We start from the raw sequence: 24,089 nt of genomic DNA, 5'->3' as shown, positions 1-24,089 counted from the left end.
AGATTGAACTGTCAAGATCCATACCTCGGGCTCCGCATAGACTTCCATTGATGATATTATTGAAGATGAGGCTTCAGCAACTCCCTGAAACACAGTAATTGCATTAGTATGGTTTTGTATTTTGTTTAAAAGAACATAAACTTTCTGCAGGCGTCAACGGCTCATCTAAATAGACCTGCACAAATGATCAGTTGTCTAAAATAAATAATGGATATCTAAATATGATTCGATTTGCTCCATCGTTGGAAGTGTCACCACCCAGAGATCTGCATCAACTATTAGGGGTGATGTTCTTGTTGAAGAAGCTCCGTCAGCTCCCTGAAACATAGTACTTGCGTTAATAAAGAAGGAAGTATAGCGGATGTAATCACGTCATTTGATCTCGCATGATTGATCTGTCAGTATCCATACCTCGAAATGCATAAGAACATCAAGGGACGCTGTAACTGCGGTGCACACTTCTGCAAGCTGTTGCGCCGACCCGTAACTGCATGCTCCCCCTTCCTCTTGGACTAATGCTCCATCGACTCCCTGAAACATAGGACTTTCATTAGTAATGAACACAATATTGAAAAAAGAAGACACATAGGAGGGCGACGACAGAAGGACATACCAATGGCTAAAAACGAAAGAAACATTGTGTGTAACAATCACGCTACAAGAATGCAAGATCTGATGATCTCCATCGATGGAACTGTCCGGAAACGTACCTCGAGCATCTGAGTGACATCTACGGTTGTCGTCAATGCGTTGGACTCCTCAGCATCTCCCTGAAAGACAGTACTTGCATTATTTTGGATAACAATAATTATAACTGAAAACAAAGACTAGAGGACGAGTACTGTGGTGTACCATTAGGTAAAATAATTACACGATCAATTAAAACTATTGATTTACATGCCTAAAACAAGTCAGTGTCAGAATAGCTAAGTAAGATTACCCGATAGGCGCTTGAAGTGGCTGATGACTGCAATAACGACACGGATGGAGAATCTTCAGCCTTCATATTGAGTGGATACATAAATGGGGAAATTATTGTTAGCTAATGCTACACACTACCGCAATGCCGAGAGATAAATACGTAAACTTGACTCACCAGTGGAGGGATGTGGACGAATAGAGTGGGAATAGCGGTTGAGAGCAATTTTCGCCTCGCTCGCGGTGTTTTCGTCCTTATTAGCAATGATGTGGAGTACATGTCTGGGCTAAAGTGCCTGCTGCAGATGCGGTATCGATCACCCCTCTTGTCCGCAAAGACTTCTAGGACTCTACTTTCTATCTCAGAGGCTGGATATCCGCAATATCGGACCCATTCTCTTATCTGATCTATTGTCTTAGGGAAAACATGCATTATAGTACCTTCAGATTTGTTATGGGTCTTCGAAGGGCAACCGCCAATGGAACAGGCAGGCATTATGGAAAGTTCTGAAAAGTAAAGATCAACAATTCTCTATGAATACCAATGTGTTAAAACATTAAATGACACATAAAAGGTTCAATGCAAGGTCCGTTTTGGTTCTTGGAACTATACATGTTATTCACATGCGGATAAGTATTTCAATAACTTTCAAAAAATAGAAAAAGTAATTTGACTAAACTCAGAACATGTGACTAGTTCCTTGCATGTACTGTCGTGAACGAAAAGAAAACATGGATGCAATTTGATGACTACTAGCAAATAGATATAAATTAAAAAATTGGACGCAAAATGATTATGGTACATGGACTTACCTTGACGAACAAACAGTTAGATGCAGGGATCAGAGTAGTTTCTTGTCGTAGAACAGGGAGCTGTTCACAGGTTGCAAACTGACGAGTTTGCTCAAAGTGGTCACGGAAGTTCACAGAGACGAAGAGCAGATAACCAGCACCTTCACGGGTTGACTAGCAAAGCGCAAAGAAGTTCTCATTAGAAATATGAAGTGGGTTATAAAGAATTCGAAACAGGGGTGTGTTTGTGAATGAATGACGTGTATATGTCGTGGCATTATGCGGTCTGCAGGGGGCCGTCCAGCGTGAGGGGGGATGCTTGGCAGGAGACACGGGGTCTGGAGGTAGACATGGGAACAACAACCCATGCTCTATAGACCACTTTGAAGTGTACATGGTCTTTGGCACCTCTTGGCCTTTATCGCTCCCTGACAGCTCCACTTGCCAGCACAAGTACCCCGGTGCGAACTGCCTTTGATAGGGCGGGGGGTGGATCGGGGCGGTGGTCGTGCAGACAAGACACAGGAAGACTCGTGAATGGAGACACACTTATGTGGATTGCAGGGGGCCGTCCAGCGTGAGGGGGGATGCTTGGCAGGAGACACGGGGTCTGGAGGTAGACATGGGAACAACAACCCATGCTCTATAGACCACTTTGAAGTGTACATGGTCTTTGGCACCTCTTGGCCTTTATCGCTCCCTGACAGCTCCACTTGCCAGCACAAGTACCCCGGTGCGAACTGCCTTTGATAGGGCGGGGGGTGGATCGGGGCGGTGGTCGTGCAGACAAGACACAGGAAGACTCGTGAATGGAGACACACTTATGTGGATTGCAGGGGGCCGTCCAGCGTGAGGGGGGATGCTTGGCAGGAGACACGGGGTCTGGAGGTAGACATGGGAACAACAACCCATGCTCTATAGACCACTTTGAAGTGTACATGGTCTTTGGCACCTCTTGGCCTTTATCGCTCCCTGACAGCTCCACTTGCCAGCACAAGTCCCCCGGTGCGAACTGCATTTGATAGGGCGGGGGGTGGATCGGGGCGGTGGTCGTGCAGACAAGACCCGTTTGCCGCAGGGCCTCACCAAGGAGAGGCCATCTAACTGAATGTAAGAGGATGGCTGCAGGATCTACTACATGGAATGCAGGGGGGTGAGTTTATAAATACCTCACCCTCCCAGGAGAATATACACTAGATTCATTTAAAAAATCAAAACAACCATTGTTAAAATATATGTTGGGCTTTATTTTAGATTTTAATTAAACATAAATAATAAACATTACACATTGTAAAGTTGAGGTTGCAGCACATCGAGGGAAAATCCGCGGTATTGTCCACTGTCACTGGGGAAATGTTGTCTAATGGCAAGTACCGCACAGGCAGGTATTACTCTCCGAACGCGGTGTCCGAGCCTCCCGTGAAGCCACCAAGTGAAGCAACGATAGGCCACCAGCCTGTACCACCTGTGAAAAAAAAGATGCAAACTGTATTAAACTGACCAAACTTTCTTATCAATGTCGATTCAGGTAACACATGTCATTTTTCTTAGAAAAAAATTATATCTAGAAAATGCACTATATGGAACCAATTTACATGCGTTCGAATGATATGTAAATGTAATTTTATATGTGGGAGACGACCATGAAATAGTGGTGGCATCACTGACATCACAAACAGAGTATACTTACTCGTTACTCGGATTACGCGGACGAACAGTGCCACGAAGTTCGTGCATAAGCACCATCATCATCCTCAACACTGTCCGTGAGAGGCAGGCTTCCCTGAACTCTGGCAGCTCGGTGATGCATTGCGGACTTTGCTCGCCTTCCTGCAGACTTTGCTCGCTTTCCGAAATGTAGGCCAAGCACCCGGAATTTTCACGGCAGCAGCAGTTCTCCTCCTCAGTTGGCATTAGCTCGCACCGATTGCACGTGCACCAGGTGGAGACGCCGTCCATGCGACATGGTCCAGGCTCTTCATCCGTTGACTGGTCCTCCCAACTGCCGTCAGAATCCCCATCGTTTTCGCGTGCTTGCCTTTCCAGTAGTTCCTCCTCGGTGTACTCGGGCTCGTACATATACGGCATTATTGTGGCCATTGTGCGGTAAAGATAGTAAAATAATTTACAGAGATGGTACAGGTGTTCACACGGGCTACAAGCGGCGAAGGTAGCTGACCAGAGCACTGAAACGAGTCACAGAATACTCAAAGTAACACAGAGAGAGGAATGGAATCGAAAATCTGCTGCTGTGTGTGGTGAAACGGTCTGTTTATACTTATTGGGGAAAGAGGCGTCCTGCCATTTCCATGGCAACACGTCAATAGCTGAGGCGCAGCGATTGTTGACACGAGACGTGCTTGAAATGGGCAGTACGCGTCTGCTGATGTCAGGCTCAGGGGCGGGGGATTTGATTTAGTGCCGCAAAGGCAGGTGAGCCAGGTCGATGCGGCGGAATGATAGGATTATCACAAAATGGAGGCTGATTTCGAGTGCGATAATGGGCGAAAAGTCGGGTAAGGTCCATAGGAAAGTTTCCTACGATCTACCGATTTATGCTTACAAACACATGGCCGACCCGTAGGGACAATAAAAAAAAAGTCCCGGAACTATCCTTTAAAAGACAGCTTGATATTATGCCCCGCCACGGCGTAGTTCCACCAATTTTCTGAATCACTAGATATTGGTTTGAATTCCTTCAAGTGCATTTCGCGAAATGTAGTCAACATAGGGCATTCTGCTGCCAGATGTTTTAGAGATTCGACAGCTGCTGTTTTACAAAACCTGCATTTATTGTCAACTGTGGCCCTCATTACGACCCTGGCGGAAATCGAAAAACGATGGCGGAAATGCAATACCGCCATCGAATAGCGCTCGGTGCGATTATGACCCGTCACCGTAAAGTACGATGCCATTAGCGACACCGTAGTGAACGCCAACGCTAACTGCACCAAGTACGCGCACGCGCGCCATGCCAAACCGTAATTACCACCATGGCGCAACGGTACGCGAATTCTGACCCTAGCGGACATGTACCTAACGCCATCAAGCATGGCGGAAAGTACCATTCCGCCATGGTGAGAAGTACGGCATCGTGAACCAACCGTAAACGGCCCTACTGAGTGCCTGTACACCACTCCCTGGCCACATTGCACAACTCCTCGTAGGTGCAATGAAGTCACACAATGCAACCAGTGAAATGTACAAGTCACCCATGCATGCCAACGAACAAATGAATCTAGGGGCTCCAAGTGCCTTGTGAGTGGCCATCCATATTTGCCATGGCACCATTGCCGCACTGATGCAGCACAGGCATGTGAAGGTTCAAGTCCAGCAACATGAACAGAAAAATGAGACAAACAAAAACAGGCCCCCCCATCGACTGACACCAGTGTAAGGCAACATTCAAAGCAGTATCCTGAGTGAGACTGCACCAGCCCTGTACTCCTGCCAGTAAACAAACCAACCATCAGCATAAGCATGTACCACACAAGTTGGCAGAGTGACTGAGCAGCCAGGCTCATCTCAAGAGGGGCCAATGGGAGCTGCAGGGCACAGATGGCACGAATACAGAAGCTATTCCAATGGACATGACCTCAGTCTCCCTCCAAGAAACGCACGCAAACACAGGCACCTGTGACCAGCCATATTCTGATAATCACATCATTCCACCAATCCACCTGGCCGACCGGCATCTGTTACACAAAAGCTAATCCCCCGCCCCTGAGCATGACATCATTAAAACAGTCATAATGGCAGCCCCTATCCCTGACCTTACTGGGCTTCGTAGGCAAACGCGCCCAGTACAGTACCACGCAACTATACTCAGAAGCCGGAACCCAATGCAGATCTTCTCACAATACATCACTCCACAAATAGGAATATGCTACATTACTTGCAAAGAAGAACGCTACACGGTCAATATCATATTCAAAATTTAATGCACAACAAAATCACCAAGCCCATACAGCTATTAGGTCATGAACTCCAAAATATATTTCATTATTGTGGGCTGCATCCGCAATAAATGACCAGCCTCTTCTTGTGTGACGCCCTGTTCCTTCATGGTACACAGGGGCTACATTCACGTTCAAAAAGGCAACATGGAAGCGCCTAGAACCGCAGGGCCGTCCCATTAGGTAGGCACTAGTCCAGCTGAAAGGTCGATATGTTGCTCCTAGCCACTAGTACTGCGTAAGGGCATGTGGCCCATTGGCGATCGTCCCATAAGATCGTAATGGTGCTCCACTGATTAACACGAAGCAGCAGGTGTCGGGAGTAAAAGCCATCTGCAGGAGTGGCATACAGATGGCAGCGGCAAAAGGGGAGGGGATACCTGTCACCCAAATGAAATGAAAAAGAATAGTATGGGCATCAGAACTTCATTTGTATTACTCACTTCAATGATCACACTAAATCTACAGCCATATGCATGCTAGCCCACTCCAAAGGATTATTCCCACCCAAAAACCACTTGCGAATCATAACTATATAAATCAAGGTGAAAACACTATTACAAACGAGTGTTTGTGTGCATGCGTCTGTTAAAACAGAATCCATTAGATGGGATTAGTAACGTGCATAGACACAAGTGTTTGAAGGCGCGTCGAGACAGGGAGGGTTCAACAAGGGCAGATAGACGATGGTCCCACTATGGCAGCTCTGCATCACATAGTGCAGGGGAGGTGGATAGATTCCAAAAAGCCCTGTACATGGCAAACTCTCCATTAAATCATCTGTCCATGCATCCATACATCATTCCCTCATCCCGGTATGAAAACGCCTGATTTTATACTCACATAACATGTGAAATTTCCATTGAGTCTGTGCGTTATGCAGTCTGCAAAATCCACTGTGCTCCAGCCCGTAATTCCAGTGTTGTGAAGTAACATGTATTTGGGAAATTCCGGCCTCATCGTCCACTACGCTATTGCGCATCCCATACTATTCATATCAATCATTGCATTCTCGCCATGGCCCCTGTCCCAAGGACATTGAACAATAGAACGTTATATTTGCAGTCAGACCTGTGGGCATCTCCTCGCCGCTAGCTGAAAACCGAAAGCGCCGTCCTTCGAATTCCTCATTTGCAACATCACGTCGAAAAGGCATCTGTGACCGCTTGAAATCACAAATTCATCCATGTAGTGCGGCAGTGTGTGAAAATGGCAACTGGCTTCACTGACAAATGGGACGCCCCGCCCGTCGGTGAACCTCGGTACAGTGCTGCATGAGGGTCCACCGTTAATCGAGTACTACATTCCACTGACCCTTCACAAGTTTGTTCGCGACTGCAAAGATAGTATGTGAAACAATGGGACCATAGCAGAATGAACATATGAACCAATATTTCACTGCCATCAGGAACAAATACATGATTGTAATAGCAAGATGCCATTCGTCGAATTGCAGCGTTGTGTGCGGGACGTGCTCGCCCAAAGGGGATTGCAGCTTGCACAGGTGGAATGAATCACCACAGGTGGAGGCTATACAGCCTGAAAACACATAAATTGCACACCCAACCCCCTCCCACAACCACACCCACTCCAAAATGCTACCGGCAGGACTAGCGATGTTGGCCCTGGGGGACCTGATAGCACTGCAAGTACTCCAACTTCAAGAAGAAGACGAACACCAACTACTACAACAACCGGCCGCACAGAGGAGACGCAGGAGGAGGAGGAGGGCAAGGCAGGGCCAGCAAGGGCCGCCAGCACAGCCACTACCACCACGCAGGCAGCCCGCAATCCCACGCCTCCGAGCACATCCGTTCAACTTCACTGCTGAGCAGATCCACACTCTCTACCGTTTGGACCGGGACACCATAACCTCCATTGTGGACATGACACAGGCTGACCTTGTCAGCATGATAGCCCAACCGCCATCCCACCCCTACTGAAGGTAATGTCTGTACTCCACTTCCTGGCCACAGGCACCTACCAGCACACAGTCGGACAGTTGCATGGCATTTCACAGCCAGTGTTCTCACGGACACTATTGCAAGTGCTCGATGCCCTCCTGAAGCACGCAGACGACTACATCTCTCTACCACGCTTGGAGCAGGAAATTACGAACACAAAAGTGGGATTCCATGCACTTGGCGGCATACCGGGTTGCATTGGTGCCATCGACTGCACCCATGTGGAATTGGTCGTCCCACATGCCATGGAGGCCCAGTACCGCAACCGAAAACAATTTCATTCTCTTAATGTACAAATGGTGTGTGACTCCAACAGGATCATTACACATTGTTGTGCCCGATTTCCTGGATCAACCCATGATTCTATGGTCTTGAGGAACTCTACAATACCACGCTACATGGAGCGACACGCAGGGAACAGATCCTGGCTACTCGGTGAGTCTCATTTCATGCATGATAATGTGGGGTATGTGATGCGGCAATGACCTGGCAGGAAGGGGGGGGGGTGCGTACGTAGCAATGTCATTCCACAAACATCCTTTATTGTCCACATACAGGTGATGCCGGGTATCCACTGAAGAGATGGCTCCTTACACCACTCCGGAACCCACAGAACCAGCATGAGGAGGACTCCAACCATGCCCACTCACCTACCCGTGTAGTCATAGAACAGGCATTCGGCCTACTGAAGACTCGTTTCCGCTGCCTCAGCAGGTCTGGCGGGGCACTCCTGTACCGCCATGAGAAGGTTGCAAAGATGGTCATGGCATGTGTCATGCTACACAACATGTGCGTACGTAGAAATGTGCCCATGCCCCCTGACGCAGAACTGCAAGCACCTGAAGATGGTCATGATGAGGGTGGGGATGTGGCAGCACCTCAAGGAGTCCGCGAGGCACAGGAGGGCCGTGACATTCGTCAGATTCTCATAGATTCATGCTTCTAGCACTCACGCCTGGTGGCTGATACATGGACACGGGACTTGTGGCACTGTGTGTGTCTGGAACATGCACAATATGGACTGTACGCCTATAAAGGCCTCGTACACAAAGATCAATGTCCACACATCTCATTGGATGATCGTGCATTGTTTATAGCATATGTGAAATTATGTTACACACCCCATCGACCCGCCACCCAAGTGAGCCCAACACACCCCCTCCACCCTCCTACCTCCCCCCCGAACACCAGTGTCCGAAGATGCTCATTGTCAGTGGGCAGACGCTATTGCAAGCCCCCTCTCCGGGTATCAGGGGCACCCCTGCCTGTGGAGCGCAGGTTCCTCCCAGATCTACGTTGGGGGCTGCCCTGGACAGAACTTGCAACGGATGATGTCTCTGCCTGCTCACGTCCATGCATGTCCCTAAGGGTTTGTGAGAGCTCAGTGAGCACACGGCGCACAGCGGCAAGTTCAGCACATACGTCTTTGGACGTCGCATGCAGTTCCCCCCTCAGGCTCTCGGTGCTTGTCTCCATTTGTGCCCTTAGTGTCTCTGTACTTCTCTCCATTTCTGCCCTAAGTGTCTCAGTTGATGTTTCTATGGCTGCCTTAGTACCCCCACATTCATCAGCATGGTCCTTGAGGAGCGTGGCCAGTTGCTGCTGTTGCACGATCACCTGGTCGAGGGACTGTTGCCTCTGCTGTGCCATGGCCATTTGCGGTGTGTCACAGAGGGGCTGGTCACCTCATGTTGCCTTGCCACAGGGCTTGTGGGGGATGGCCAGTCGTCGTCTTGTGGGTGCCCCTGCGTGGTATCCTCATGGTGTATGGGATGGAGCAAACAGGGGGATTGAGACAGGTCATGGATGGATCTTACTTCGACATCCCCGTTTTCTGTGTCGGAGCATGCGGCCATTAATGCAGTGTCACCTATGGTGCTGCTGCCACCAGAAGCAGTGCCTTCTGTGGCATCCATTGGGGGGACCTGTGGCGGTGCTGTTGTGGGCATGCTGGCTGCTGGGGTGCCTGTTGAAGTTCCCTCCTGTGTGCTGCCACTTGATTTGTGCTGCTGCCGTGTCTTGATCCGTGCAGCTGAGGTGGAGGGTCTTTGGCCGTTGGTCTTGGCCCTCTTTGCAGGTGTGCTGGTAGGGGTGTCCTGGAGCTCGTCGTTTGAATCGGACCCTGTGGTGGAGTAAAGGAGGGCGAGCGTTATTAATGGGTCTGTGGAAATTGGAATGGCAATGTATCACATGCATTGGGGTGGTACCTGAGGGTGATTTGGGTCGGGGCCTTGGAGGTGGTTTCATTTTTGTGTGGATTGAGGATGCAGTTGTTTTGCAGCCTGCAGTTAGGGTGTGCCTGCTGCACGTGTAGAGGGTGTTTTTAGGATTTTTAATTATTTATGTATTTAATGTGACTTTTAAAAGTGCGCTATCAGGCCAATGTATGTGGACGTTCTCCTGGACATGTGTTTCTGTTGCACTATGTGGACACATGGTACTTCACATGATTGGACATTGTGGATTTGGCATTGTTTTATTTGGCCCACCTACCTGATTCTTCGGATGTCTGCACTCCTTTCTCCATCCCTCCGACTCCCTCTATACTCTCCATTCCAATGGTGGAGGCACAGATTTCTTCCCAGGGGGTCAACTTGATGGGTGATTCCGATCCTCCCCCGGTAGCTGTGGCAATGTTACGGTTGGCGGATAGTATGCTCCGTACGCGTATCCGCAAGTCGTCCCATCGCTTTCTGCATTGCTGTGGGTTGCGGGGTGCGGTCCCCACCGCACTTACCGCACTTACCCGCTGTGCCACCAGGGCCCATATGGCCTTCTTGTCCGCAAGTGCCGTCCTGGTCATTTGCGTCGAGAAGACGACGGCAGCATTCTCCTGGAGGGTCTCTGTGAGCACGGTGAGTTCCTCACGGGAGAAGTGGACCTGCCGCTTGCGGTCGCACGCTTTTTTCGCTACTTTTCCTATTTTTAATGCTTTCGCTAGGGTGGATGACGGGTTGGGATGAGTCTCAGGGTAGTATTTTTAATGGTTGTGTGGAAATTGTGATTTTATAGGTGTACGGCGTGCTGTTTCCCGTTCCGGGACCATGTTTTTACTTCCGTTTCCGTATATTTACGTTCACCGTACTTTCCGATTGCCGCTCATTGCGGTGACCGCTAAGATGGGTGGCGGAATTGCACCTAGGGCGGCGTACGGCGGCGGTGAGGGCCGTTTTGGGGACATTTCCGCCATCGCGGACTTTGCACTTCCGCCATGGCGTAGTGCTCGTGCCCGATGGGTCGGAATTAGACGCACTTTGCTCCGTTGTGCAATGGCGGAAACGCTATTTACGCTATGGCGGTCAGGTCAGTCACTTTCCGCCAGGGTCGTAATGAGGGCCTGTGTCTTTGTTCTTTCGCATCCAGAGCATCTCGTTAGTATTTAAGGCATTCAGTCGCAACCTTAAAAATTGTGCCCTATGATCACGCGAAGGACAATCCGTTAGGAATTTTGGTTGATGATGTAATTTAATCATATTACCAGATAAAGGCAGAGTGGATTTAAGGGCTGCGCGACAATTATAGGTTGTAATCCAGTCCCATTTTGCAAGCTTCTTTTTAGCCAATTGTGGACGTTGGATTAGTTCTTCGTTTGATATACCCGCTTCAACCATGATCAGATTTAATTTAGATTTCCAGACTTCGATCAAGGCATTTTCCTTTGATTCTTTATTTGGCTTAAAAATGTTATAGGCCGTAGTAGAAGTCCCTAGATGGATCTTACGCAGGGTAGCTAATGATTTCCAAACTATTGTCATGTAGATAGAACTCAGCGCCAGCTCATATCTCACTGCTGATACTGAAATATAGTTTGGGAGGTTCAAAACACGTCACCAAAATTTTCCTTCCAAACGACTCCAAACGTTATTGTTAATGTTCAAAGCAGCTTCACCTCCGAAGGTAATTGTTGGAATTACATTTTGGAGGTAGAACAATATGACAGGCGTTATAGAAAATTTCCCATAGTCAATGTTGATTTTAGCCGCTTGCAGACTTAGGATCTTTATTTTAGACAGTAGGTCGTCGGTCCAGGTGGCTTCAAGTACAGAATCGTTAACCAGTACGCCTAGATAGCGGATTGATTTAACTACTTGTAGTGTTTTTTCCTCAATTTGCCATCTGAAAGGTTTATCTTTCCTTGACATAGATCGTCCAATGCACATGATTTTTGTTTTCTCTGTGTTCAGACACAGCTCATTGGCAGATAGAAATTCTTGTAGGCGAAAAAGAAGATGTTGAAGGCCGATCTGAGTCTGATCGACCAATACTATGTCGTCAGCATAGACTAGGTGTTTTACGGTATGACCATTAAGCTTGGGAGGAAAACAATGGACAGACTTCAGCCATTCTGGTAAATCCGCTATAAAGATCTTAAAAAGATCCGCTGCAAGAGGTTAGCCTTGTTTGACTCCCTTGAATGTTCTTATTGGGTCTGTAAGATCACCTTGTGAGTTGACTCTCATTTGAATCGAAGTATTGGAGTGCAGGGCAATGATAGGTTCTAGCAAATAATCTGGGCACTCCCATGACCATAATTTTGCCCATAATTTGGACCAATTAATGGTATCAAAGGCTTGTCGAAGGTCAACAAATGCAACAAATATTATTTTTTTTGTCATCAGTGCTGATAATTTTAAAAATGACAAAAGAGTAAGGTTCGCATCAGTTCCCACATCCTTTGTGAATCCTGATTGTCGAATATCAAAGGATCCTGATGAAATGGCCCAGTTTACCAGCTGTTGTCGTAAAAATCTTGCCAATGGTGTCAAGAAGGGTGATCGGGCGATAATTTACAGGATCTGCCCGACAGCCCTTCTTGTATATGGGAACCACAATTGCCCTAGCCCATGAAGAAGGAAGCCTCTTGCTGATTGCAATTTGGGAAAACAGCTTGTGGATGAATTTGGCCCAATGTTTCCTGTGCTTTTTAAGCATAAGGTTTGATATTTGGTCAGGGCCAGCAGCTCGTGAGTTTTTTAACTTTACAATTGCAGATTCAATCTCTTCACACGAGGGTGTGATGTTCCAAATTGATTTTGACATTATAGGCTGCAGCGAAATTTCAGTCACTGGTTTTTCGTAAATTGAAGTGAAATATTCGCGCCATTTCTCACTTGAAATTTCATTTGAGATCGATGAGGTTGCTTTCGTGCGGCTTTTGTTTAAGATGGCCCAAATTTCTCGTGTATTTTTCTGTACTAGAAGTTTTAACATTGTTTCTGCTCGTCCTTGATCAATTATAATTTGATGCGATCTCAGCCAATTTCGATATACTTGCCGTTGCTTCTTCGCTTCTCAAGCCCTGCAAGTTAGATAAAAAAAACTCTCTTTATTCGTTTGAGATCTCTCCTTAATAGTTTTTTTGCCTCTGCTATTTCAGAGCTATATAAGTGCTTTGGTATTGTCCCATACACTTTGGAATTAAGCGTTGTCTGAGTGTGATCTGTTAGCAGCGGCAAATACTCAACCGTCTGAAGTTCATTCAAATTAAGTCTTAAATTGGCGATAGAAGAATCATTTATTCTCAGTCGATTTCCTGCTGCGTTTGTTTGTAATGAGTACAAGTATTTGTCTTGTATGTAACACAGCTCCTCACGCCAAACTAGTTGCAGCATATCGTGATCACTGGCTGTCATTGGTTGCACATTTAAGGAGATAGATTTTTCAAGAAAATCAGACGAAGCCCAGATATAATCAAGTGTGTTTGTCCGAGTCATGTTGTGCCACATTGGATTTGCAGGAGAGTCACCTTGGATAGATCAATTTAACATGTGGCAATTACGCTCCAAAAGATCTTTTCCCCAGCGTTGGCCTCTCAAGATAACTTCAGACTCCGACAATCGAACATTTGATTTGATGAATGGATCAAATTTAAACCAGCTACAGTTTAAGTCTCCACAAATGAGAACAGAAACATTTTTGTGCTTTAAGAAGGCGAGGTCAATTTTGTTCATTACTGACTGGATAAAAGATTCAGATGAAATCATAGCCAGATTCCAACATCCATTTATAATCAGGAGATTGAGAACCATATCTCTCAGTGACAGTCTGATCAGAGTGCTTTGCACAAATGGATTTGGGTTCGTAGAAGTCACCAACGTCCACCAATTCCAAATTTTCAATAAAGTTATTAAACCTGAAAAAGGCCGGCCCTTAGGATTTTTCCCAGCTGGATTTATCTGAATCGAAAAAGCCATCGCATGTAGGAGGATCTCGTAGCCATTTTTCTTGTAAGCATATGATGAAAACATTCTCCAATGATACAGGAAATGTGTTTAATAAATGTGTGAATCCTCTTGTGTTCCATGACAGCAGGGTTAACTCTTGCTGTTTTGATTGTAGTCATTGTTATTTGCGTAGTCCATTGGTAAGTCTTTTCGCATTGATGGCTCTTCTTTCGAATGACTGGTGCATGGCAGCGTCTAAGATGTCAGGAGATGAGGCTAAAGACTGACGCAGGGCAGAACGATTAACGGTTCTAGGACTTGCCTCATGCTCAAGATTTGTTTTGGAAGATAAAGATCTTAAGGCAGTTGACTCAATAGTAAGATTAAAGCCATAGACCAAAAGTTCTTCATTTGCATGAAGTAGCACATTTTTTACAGCCACCAAGGAAATATGTAGGAGAACCTCATCAGAGGACCTTTCAGAAACGTATTCCACGATTTTGATATCATCCGATGAGATCGCTCGTAATGATGGAATACAGGCAAACAATTTTAAGATGTTTCCTCTGTTTAAGTTGACTTCATTATCATCAGAATGAATATTTTGAAGCCGAAGTTTCCACTTGCATGTTTGATTCTCAGAGCTTCCGGGACCAGAATTTTGCCGTGCTAAAAGCAAGCGAGAGGTTAGCTGGTTCGATGTTTGTTTAGGATTTAACCTCGAGCTTAGCGCTTGCTGAGGGATTCTTTTGGCCACAGAAGCAAATTGACCGTCAATGGATTTTACTTGCGAGGACTTCAGTGATTTAGTTGCCTCTTGGGTTTTCCTCCAAGGAAGCCTAGTTGATCTAGTTGCTTGATCCTCTGAAGAAGCTAAGATTGAATTTTCTGGATCAGCTAAATAGGTTGATAAATTACACAGATCTATTGAGGAGTCTGAAGCCCCATGGTTAGAAGAAGATGCATTTGAGGCAACTCGCCGGCGTTTTGCCGAAATCTTCGGTATGCTCACGTTAGCATCTGTCGAACTTCTTGGACCATTATCAATGGTGCTCTTGGCGTTGGTTATATGAACTGGTCGAGTAAACAGGCTTGTCTTCTTTGGAGTTGTAATATTCCTTATGAACTTTTTAACCTTTTCTGTGATTCTTTCACTGTAATATCTTTTTTTATTTTGTGTTGCTGAGTTTGTTTCTCAGAAAATATTTTCGAGCTTTTTTCAGTTGCTGTAAGAATTGTTTTTGCTGAACCTTTATAAATATTAAATGAGTTTACTACCTTGGAGGTTTGGGTTATTGCGGTTTCTTTGGATGGAATCACATTCGGGACGAGAGACTTTGCATTAGAACCTAAACCATATGTAGTCTGGTTCAAATCTTGAACATCTTGAATTGGAGCTGACAAGCTCGGTGGTAACCCAGACTGTGATGGAATCGCATTCGGGACGAGAGACTTTGCATTAGAGCCCAAACCATATGTAGTCTGGTTCAAATCTTGAACATCTTGAATTGGAGCTGACAAGCTCGATGGTAACCCAGACTGTGAGGGTTCGTTAGACATTGACGCAAAGGCAGTTGTCATTGGAGGTTGAGGTGATCCAGACACTCCATTTCATGTCTGCGAAGCGCCACCTGTAATGCTGATTGTGTTTTTGCGCATCCATTTCACCGAGTCTAAGAGACCTTCCATTAAGGCATCATTTTGGCAGTGGTGCCATGCGGCTAAGTCGCTCAGCCTATCCTGCCATCTCATTGCGATTTCGCATTGCTTGTCATTTGATCTTGCAAGAAGCTTGAAAAGTGTTCCAACTTGTCGATTTTAGTCGTTAGATTGAATAAGGCAGCGCCTTGATCAGTTATTTTTCCCATCAGTGACTCTAAGATTTTTGTAAATGGTGCTAGAGAAACAGCTGACACAGCCAACACGTTGTTATGAATCTGCAGGAGTGCTTTAGGTGACATTCCAAGCGATTGTGGTTGAAAGTCCTGGAATGCCGAAGAGCAAGTCGAGTTGTCCAAATTGTATTGTGGATTGAATGAAGAGCCATTTTTTTACACCATTCATTGAATTATCTTTGTCTCCTGATTGAGACTGCATGGGGTGAGGTGTGCTAAAATTCAGCATTGGATTTTCATGCAGAGAATGCTTAGTGGAAATACGTTTTGCCTTAAGCTCAGCTACTCTTTGGAGATGGCTAGCGCGAGCGATCGCACTCCGATCAAGATGTGTGGAAACTTTTAGTGCAGGGACATGTGGAGTGCTTGCAAAGTTAGACTCAGTAAACGGTTCATTTGTGCTTGATGTGGAAAACCACCTAACCTCGGGTGCTTGGCAAGCTAAAGCACTATCATTCTCAAACTCAGTTCCTTCAAGAGAGGTTCCCAAAGTCACTTGGCCTACAGATTTTAGTGGCATAAGATCAATTTGAGGGCCAAGTGAGTTGGTCACATGTGGAGGACGTAAAATGTTTACAGGGAGCCTCGATACAATTTTTGAATTGACCAAACTGATTTGAGAACCGCAGGACTTGGCCAAGGCACTACTCGATGTTTTCTGCTGTAAAAAAGTATTTTTACCAATACAGTGAGAAATTTCCGCCTGAGGGGACGTGATTGATCGTTTGACATTCAAAGCTTGCTTAGATTTCGGGTTGTTCATCTGAAAGTTTTCCATTTCTGAATTCGAGATTTTTAATAGTTCTTCATCAGTCACTGTTTGTTGTAGGATGCTTTTATCTTTCTGGAAGTTGACGTCATTCTGGGAAGTTCTGTTTTTAGAAGGCATACGAGCCGACAAGACTGAATTCGTCATATGTGGTGTGTCTGACGTTCTCATGTCAGAAAAGGGCGCCGATGTTAGCATCAGAGCATTAAGTGAATTTTGCCTATCCACAATGGCTGCTTGGGATGCCAGAACATCAGATGCGATAGGAGATACGTTTGCAAGAGATTCGCCATTGGAAGCTGAGTTGCTTTCGGTATTGGGGATACACATAGCTGTCGAGCATTGAGTAATTGAGTTGGATGCGAAAGCATCCGATGGAACAATTTGTTGCGCCGAAGCCTTTAAGACATCATCTGGAACGGAACGTTTATCAAAGGTTGTTAGAAGTGGAGATGTTAAAGAGTTCATATTTCCGATTGTCACAAGGCATATTGGATCTGGTGAGTTACTTTCAGCTATAAGTGCACGGCCGGCAGTTTTGCTTACCTTTGATCCGGCAGCGGCTTTCATCCTTGCCCAAGGATTGGTCATGCGCCGTTGCTGTAAAGCTCTTTTCCCAGTTTGAGGGCCGTCAGCTGATAAGGTCATAGTTTGTGTTTCCACAGCAGAAAAGGACGCAGACAATACGGCCAAAAATTTAAATTGTGCACAAGGACTGCTACCTTGCGCTCCGTCTGGCTGCTGTTCCTGTTATGCGACGTTTTGATAGAATGCCGTGATGGGCAGACAGCAGTAAAGCAGCAAACAGCCAAACAGCAGGAGTCTCTGCAGTCGCCCTTTACGCGGCCGGACTTCACGCCGCAAGGGTTGCTGGGCTCCTGTTTTGTGGCCTCGCTTCCTGGAATGGGCGGAGTCAGAAGATAGGCGGGACTTTCCACCCGCTTCGTCGCGTTGCAGCGGTTCGCTCGCTCACACGCAGTCAACCTCACAGAATGCAAGGGACACGAGGGGAAACACGCTGTTGAAGGTAGGTTGGAGATACAATATTGAAGAAAGTAGCAGGAGGTTGCGCTTCTGCAGCGCAGCACAGCCAAACAGCAGGAGTCTCTGCAGTCGCCCTTTACGCGGCCGGGCTTCATGGATTAAGAAAACTGACCAGTTCGACATCAGACAAACGGGCTTTGTTAAGGGAGTAGGATGCTCTTTAAATTTACTAATGCTCAATCTGCTAAAGATGGAAGCTATAAAGAACAGGACAAAAGTGTACGTGGCATTCGTAGACTTGGCATACGCCTTTGACAGTGTAGATCGTCAGATGGTCTGGGCTAGGATGACTCAAATGAATTGACCGCCCCACTTGTTGAGGGCAATGCAAGAACTATACTCTGAAATGACCATCAAAATCATCAAAATCAGGCTGAAAGCCGTGGGTACCCTATCTGCTCCAATAAAAAAGGAAAGAGGAGTAAAGCAGGGTTAGGACCAACCTTAATACACCTATTTACAGCTGATGCCAACGATCTAAATGGAGTCATATCCTTTCCTCCGAAGATAAATGGCAAAAGACTGGGACACATGACATATGCTGATGATATGGTAATATTATATCAAACACCAATCGGGTTACAAAGAAAATTGACTGCGCTGACAGGTTACACCGATAGAAACAGCTTGGTGATAAATTCCAACAAAACTGAGATTTTGGTGTTACAAAATCTCAGGGGGCTGACAAAAAAAATAATTGCCACAGAAGCACAAAAGTACACATGGACAATTGGAGGTGCCCGCATTGCGTGTGTAAACCAAGTGCAAAATCTAGGCGCAACATTAAATGCGAACAAAACCGATGAAACGATGGTACTGAAAATAAAGAGGAAACGTAAGATGCTGGGAGCCCAAGCACTAGCAATAAATCGAAAGAATGGAAAATTCAGTCTAAAACCAGTAATAGAATTTTTACAGAGCTAAGGCAATCCCAGCACTGATATTTGGCGTAGAAACAATGCTAGGTTGCTCATTCATTGGACCTGGTGTGAGAACTCCTTCTGGTCTAAGATGCTTCAACTCCCTAGAGGAGCTCCAGTCGTTTGTTTGCGCTACGAATTGGGCCTTCTGTCAATTAATGCCAGGGTACAGTGGAACACCCTAACCCTGTTCAGGAACATTTTGGGGGTTGACGAGTTACCCCAATTCAAAATTCTAAACACTGCAAATCAAACATCAACAGGCTCTATCTTCACGCAGTGGAAGGTAAACTGTGAAAATCTGCTTAGACAACTTGAAACAGATGCTGAGACCCTCCTGCAAAATCCAAACAAAGTAAAGAAGAAATTATGGGAACTAGATTGGTGTGAAACTTCAGATCAGAGAGTGAGCTACAGGCGTATGAAAGATGCTCCGCCGGAGGCCAGGGTGCTTAATACGCTCCCGAAATATCTGGAGCGCTTTCCCTGCCCTACTAGAAGGAGAAGTTACATTATGTTCCGCCTAAATCTGTTTCGCACTTAAGAAGTTCTAAACTTTTGGAAGAACACAGATGGACATGATAAGTTGTGTCGTTTTTGTGTAAAAAATTGAAGAAACATTAAAACATCTGGTCCTGAATTGCTCAAATTTACAGCAGCTACAAACAACTCACCTGGAAAAAGTGAACATTATAAAGACATGCCAAAACACGGATAACGTGTGGATTTTAATGCACGAAGGAACAGACAACTATTGTTTGCCTTGACTACATATTTGAGAAAATTGGCTAAAAAACTCTACGATAAAGGCACTGAAGTCTGATGTTGTACAATCGACAAAGGACCCAACTAATAAGTATTAAGATAAGAAAGAATGATGAACAGTTAAGAACGGATTTAATTCTGGTGCCCCCTTGTTTTGAACTGTAATCTTCCTTTTTTTCGCCTCTCTGGGGATTCTGTTTTTCTTTCTTTTTTAAAAGTTTTTAATGAACCAATAAAAAAATGTAAAAAAATGAAAATAATAATATCATGTATCCGTATAAGTGAGATCCACCTGATGCATATAAATAATTCAACAAAACAGTTTTTGCGACATCTAGTCACTGTTGTGCTTAATTAAACCACTATCATTCCGAAATCAAGTTACACGCATTGTACCAATAGTATTCACTGGGACCTCAAATTCCTTGAATCTACTTGTGCACTCCTCAAGTTCCCATTATTAATGATAATAAAGGCTGATCCAAATTTCTAAAAAGAATAGAACAACTATTACTAATCTTCAACAATAAGTCTGGTCCATTCCCAGCAAAAGCAGTCTATAATGATCATTATAATACATACTCTATGAGGGATAAATACCTTAAAATCAGTTTAGCGTAAGAACTGGCGTTCTGCATGGTCGGTGCGCTACCATTTTGGAACGCTATAATAATAATAGTCACAGTGACGTCATCACGCGAAATCGCGGGTGGCGTCATAAGTAAACAAAGCACGTCTCCATCACAAAGAAATGTTCTTGTAGGAGCAAAAAGAGAGTTAAACATTGAAGTATTCCGAAATTGATATATAAATAATAATAATAATAATAATGATAATAATAATAGTGATGATGATGCCTTTTGATGCAATGTGCCTTGATGATGCCTAATTCTTAAGGCATATGTTGTTGCATCCGTGATGCTCTTTAACACGTGCTAAAGGAATATTGCTAGGATGGAATACATTGGAACACACACACTCTTAAAGGAATTGTGTCATGTATAAAGCAGATTAAATAGTAGAAGAAGAATTTTATTAAATGTCTAGCACATGAAAAACTGTAAGGTACACGTGTCGGTGAAAGTACTATTTCACACATTCTTATGCATCAAACGTGAAAACAGTGCACTGGCTGCAAAAACAGCACAGCGGAAGATGGCATTTTACCAGGTACAAAACTGATACAGATAATCAGACTGGGGTTGTTGAGTGGTGGTAATGGCAATGGTATTGCTAGCATTGGTGGCAGTGACTGACTGGCAATAAAGCATGAAAGCTGAATGACACTCATGATAACATTACTAGTACTGCGAGTAGTTTTCTTGAGGCTAACAGTAGAACCCCAGGCACAAACACAGAACAACGCTCCCCTAATAGCTCTCACACAGGACAAAGCCACACAGTGCAACTCCTTTCTGGCTCTCCAGCAGAACAGATTTCCACTCAGACATGTGTATGGTTCTCCTACATGGTAGAGCCACCTACTGAAAGAATGCTATACCTCTCAGGGCAATTGCTCCAGAATAATTATATGTCTCTACTGCAGGAGAGTCACTTCCTCAAAAGATTAGTTACCCCTCCCGCAGAGGTCAGCCACTCCAACTAGCTGCCCCTTTCCCCTTTGTCTAACCTGCAGACAAATCAGATAGTGGTCATGCAGGTGATTCTCCAGAATCCCGAACGTATCTGTCCTGTACCTCCACCGTCTGAACTCCGACTTGGAAGTCAGGCAACATATGCCTGAGTGCCAGAATACACAGACGTGGCGGGCAGACCAGAAAGCTAAGACAGTCCTGTTCGTTTGTAGTGCCCTTCGACTGAATGTACTTGCACAAGGGAATCTGTGCCCTTACAATGGTGCCTCACAAAAGGTTGCGGCACTGTAAGCCCAGAATACCCAGCGAGGTACTGATGATACCTCATCTGCACTCTGTTTATGTTTTTGTAGCCAAGTACAGAACGCATGTGTTCACCAGAGCTGATACTTTTGGTGACTCAGGCTGTCGACTTTTCTTGCAAATCTGACTGTATTCCTGAGACACTCAAACAGGCCATTGTGATCACTTTGATTAAAAAAAACATCACTGGATCTAACTGATCTGTCTAATGTCCGTCCTATTTTCTTACTTCCTTTCTTTATGGAACTCCTCGAAGGTTTGGTCTCTCCTCTTCTTTCCTCTTTTTTTTGAGTCTTCCTTTTTTTGATCCCTTCCAGTCAGGTTTTCGGCCAGGTAGGGGTACCAACAGTGTACTGGTTTCAGTGGTGGATGATCTAGCCAGGCTGGTGGACAAAGGTGTTGTCGGGGCTCTAATATTGTTAGACCCGTCCGCAGCCTTTGACAATGTGGACCACTCCATCCTCCTTAACTGCCTGGTCTCCGCCGGCCTCTCGGGTACCATGCTGGCCTGGTTTACAACTACTTCAAAACCTGGCAGCTAGGGTGGCCACGGCTACCCCATATGGTACTCATATCCGTCCGGTTCTGAAATCACTTAATTGGCTCACTGTGGAAAGGAGAATACTGTTTAAATCTCTTTGGGCCTCATCACGAGTTGGGCGCTATCTGCCCTACCGCCAAACCCACCGGCACTATTAGCGCCGGATCACGGATTTGGCGGATTTGGAAGTCCCCATTCCCCATTGAGCCCATTCGGGAATGCCCCATTCCCCATTGGGCTCAATGGGGAAATTTCGCGTTCATACCGCCGGCAGATTTCCCGCCTGCTCAGAGCTGGGGAGCAATCCGCCAAAGCCCTGATTTGGCAGACCCTTAAATCCAGCGGTAACAGCACTACTGCCAGATTTAAGGGTTACAGCCAAACTCGTGATGAGGCCCTTTGTCTTGTCCACCGGGCGTACTACAAGATCAGGGCTGTTTTTTCCAGGACAGGTTTGTGCCATATGTTCCTGGTAGGGCCCTCCGATATGGTAATTACTGTTTGGTTACAGTTCCCAAATTTCGTCTGAGCAGGATTGGTGGTCGGGCCTTCTTTGTAGCAGCGGGTAAACTCTGGAACGCCCTTCCTGTGAGCTTAAACCGCATTTGCGACCAGCTTCAATTCCGTTGCCTCCTTAAAACGACTTTATTTTAGTTCTGGTGGTTGTTTACCTTGCTATGTTGCATCCTCGCGCCATGATGTCTTTATAGGTGAACTTGTGTACTACACATACGACTAAAATAACAACATAACTCAGAGCAGTTTCTTGGCAGTGTGAAATGTACCTATAGTGGGGCCATGATGGGCACATTGAACTAAGATGTTGCAAAGAAGTAGGTTTACTAATTCTGGGTGTTGTATACATGGATTCACTTCATAGTATAACTAGTAATGCATTCCATCTTTTTGCAGCCAGTGCAGGTAGACGTTTCCTTCATAATAACCCTAATCGCTCTTATTTGTAGTTGGGGACACTGAAAGAACTAATTTCCCGAGAGTGCAAAATAATCTAAATGAGTAGAGAGGCAAGATGTAACACTTATTTGTGTAGTAAGGCAAGAATTTTGAATTCAATGCGTTTAGGGGTATCCAGTGCAGAATAAGCAGGGCTGGGGAACCACGATCCTGTATTTGGGTGTAGTAACAGCCTGGCCACCTAATCCTGCACATGTTGTAATTTGGAGAGGAGACTGTCTGTGAGATGTGCACTATTAGCAAATCAAGTCTCGATTAAATGAATGCATCAACTGCCAGCACTTTCTGAAGAAATGACAACAATGGAATTAGGCGTCTGAATCATTTCAACTGAAGGAAATATGTACGGATCACCGTAGACATCTGTGGAGAAAGGGTCAACTCATTGCTCATCACGAAGCCCAGATTACGCGCTATGACAGAAGCTTGTAGGCAGGGACCGAACAGTTCAGGCCATAATGTTGGGGCTCATTAATTCAATCTGTGTTTAACTGCCAGAACCTCTCTGTTTTGCCAGGTTTCATTTTCAGGAAGCTGTCAGACATCCAGATTTCTATTGACATTAGTCAGCTCTTTACTTTAGTTTAGAGGAAACTAAAGATTGGTCTACCACACGACTCACAAAACTTTGGGCCTCATTACGAGGTTGGTGCTAGTCATCGCGCTATTAGTGCCATGACTAGCACAAATAACGGGACCGTGTCCGCCCTCGTTCAATGGGGACTTACCGGTCCAGTCCGACCTTGGTGGGACTGGTAAATCCCCATTGTAAAAGCCATTCCCCATTCCCATTTGAGCCCCCATAGGGCTCAATGGGAAGGCGTCAATAACGGTACCGCAAATTGCGGTACCGTTATTGGCCCCGGTGTCCCTTAACGGGTCCCCCGCTAAGGGACCTCGGAATAGGGCGCAAAGGGATTACCGGCACCAGTGTCATTACCGGTGCCCGGTGTCCCTTTGTACCCACCTCAGAATGAGGCCATTTGAGTGCCATCTGCATAGTTTCCGAGTCAGCTTTTTGTATCAGGGGTTTCATCATGGCTTCTTCCAAAATGTTGTAAATGTTCAACTTAGAAAAGAAGCATTAAATAAATCAGGAATGTCCATCCTAAAAAGTGGGGCAGCAAGTTGAAAGAGTTTAGGAGGAAGGGATTCAAAAGGAAGTGAGGGGTTAACAGATGGAGTATGGCCATGCTGTGGACTATGTCATGTATTTCATGTTTTTATCATCCTAAATGCAAGATATTAGCTGCCACATAATTATATACCACCTTGCTCACCTCAACAACCTTCAGAATTGATTGATTGATTGATATTTTATTTCTATCGTGCTCGTACACTCGTGTTTCAGAGCGCGACAAGGCAAGGAAGGGGAACAGGGGAGAACAAAACAGTGATCTTAGTAGGGAGAGGGAGGAGGGGAAAAGTGCATGGAAGGGGGAGAGGTGGAAAGTGCGAAGCAGAGGAGAAACAGATAAATAACAATAA

The sequence above is a fragment of the Ambystoma mexicanum genome, chromosome 6p (assembly GCF_040938575.1).
Source record: "Ambystoma mexicanum isolate Mex_15411 chromosome 6p, UKY_AmexF1_1, whole genome shotgun sequence".
NCBI lineage: Eukaryota > Metazoa > Chordata > Amphibia > Caudata > Ambystomatidae > Ambystoma > Ambystoma mexicanum.
This window is presented reverse-complemented; position numbering follows the sequence as displayed.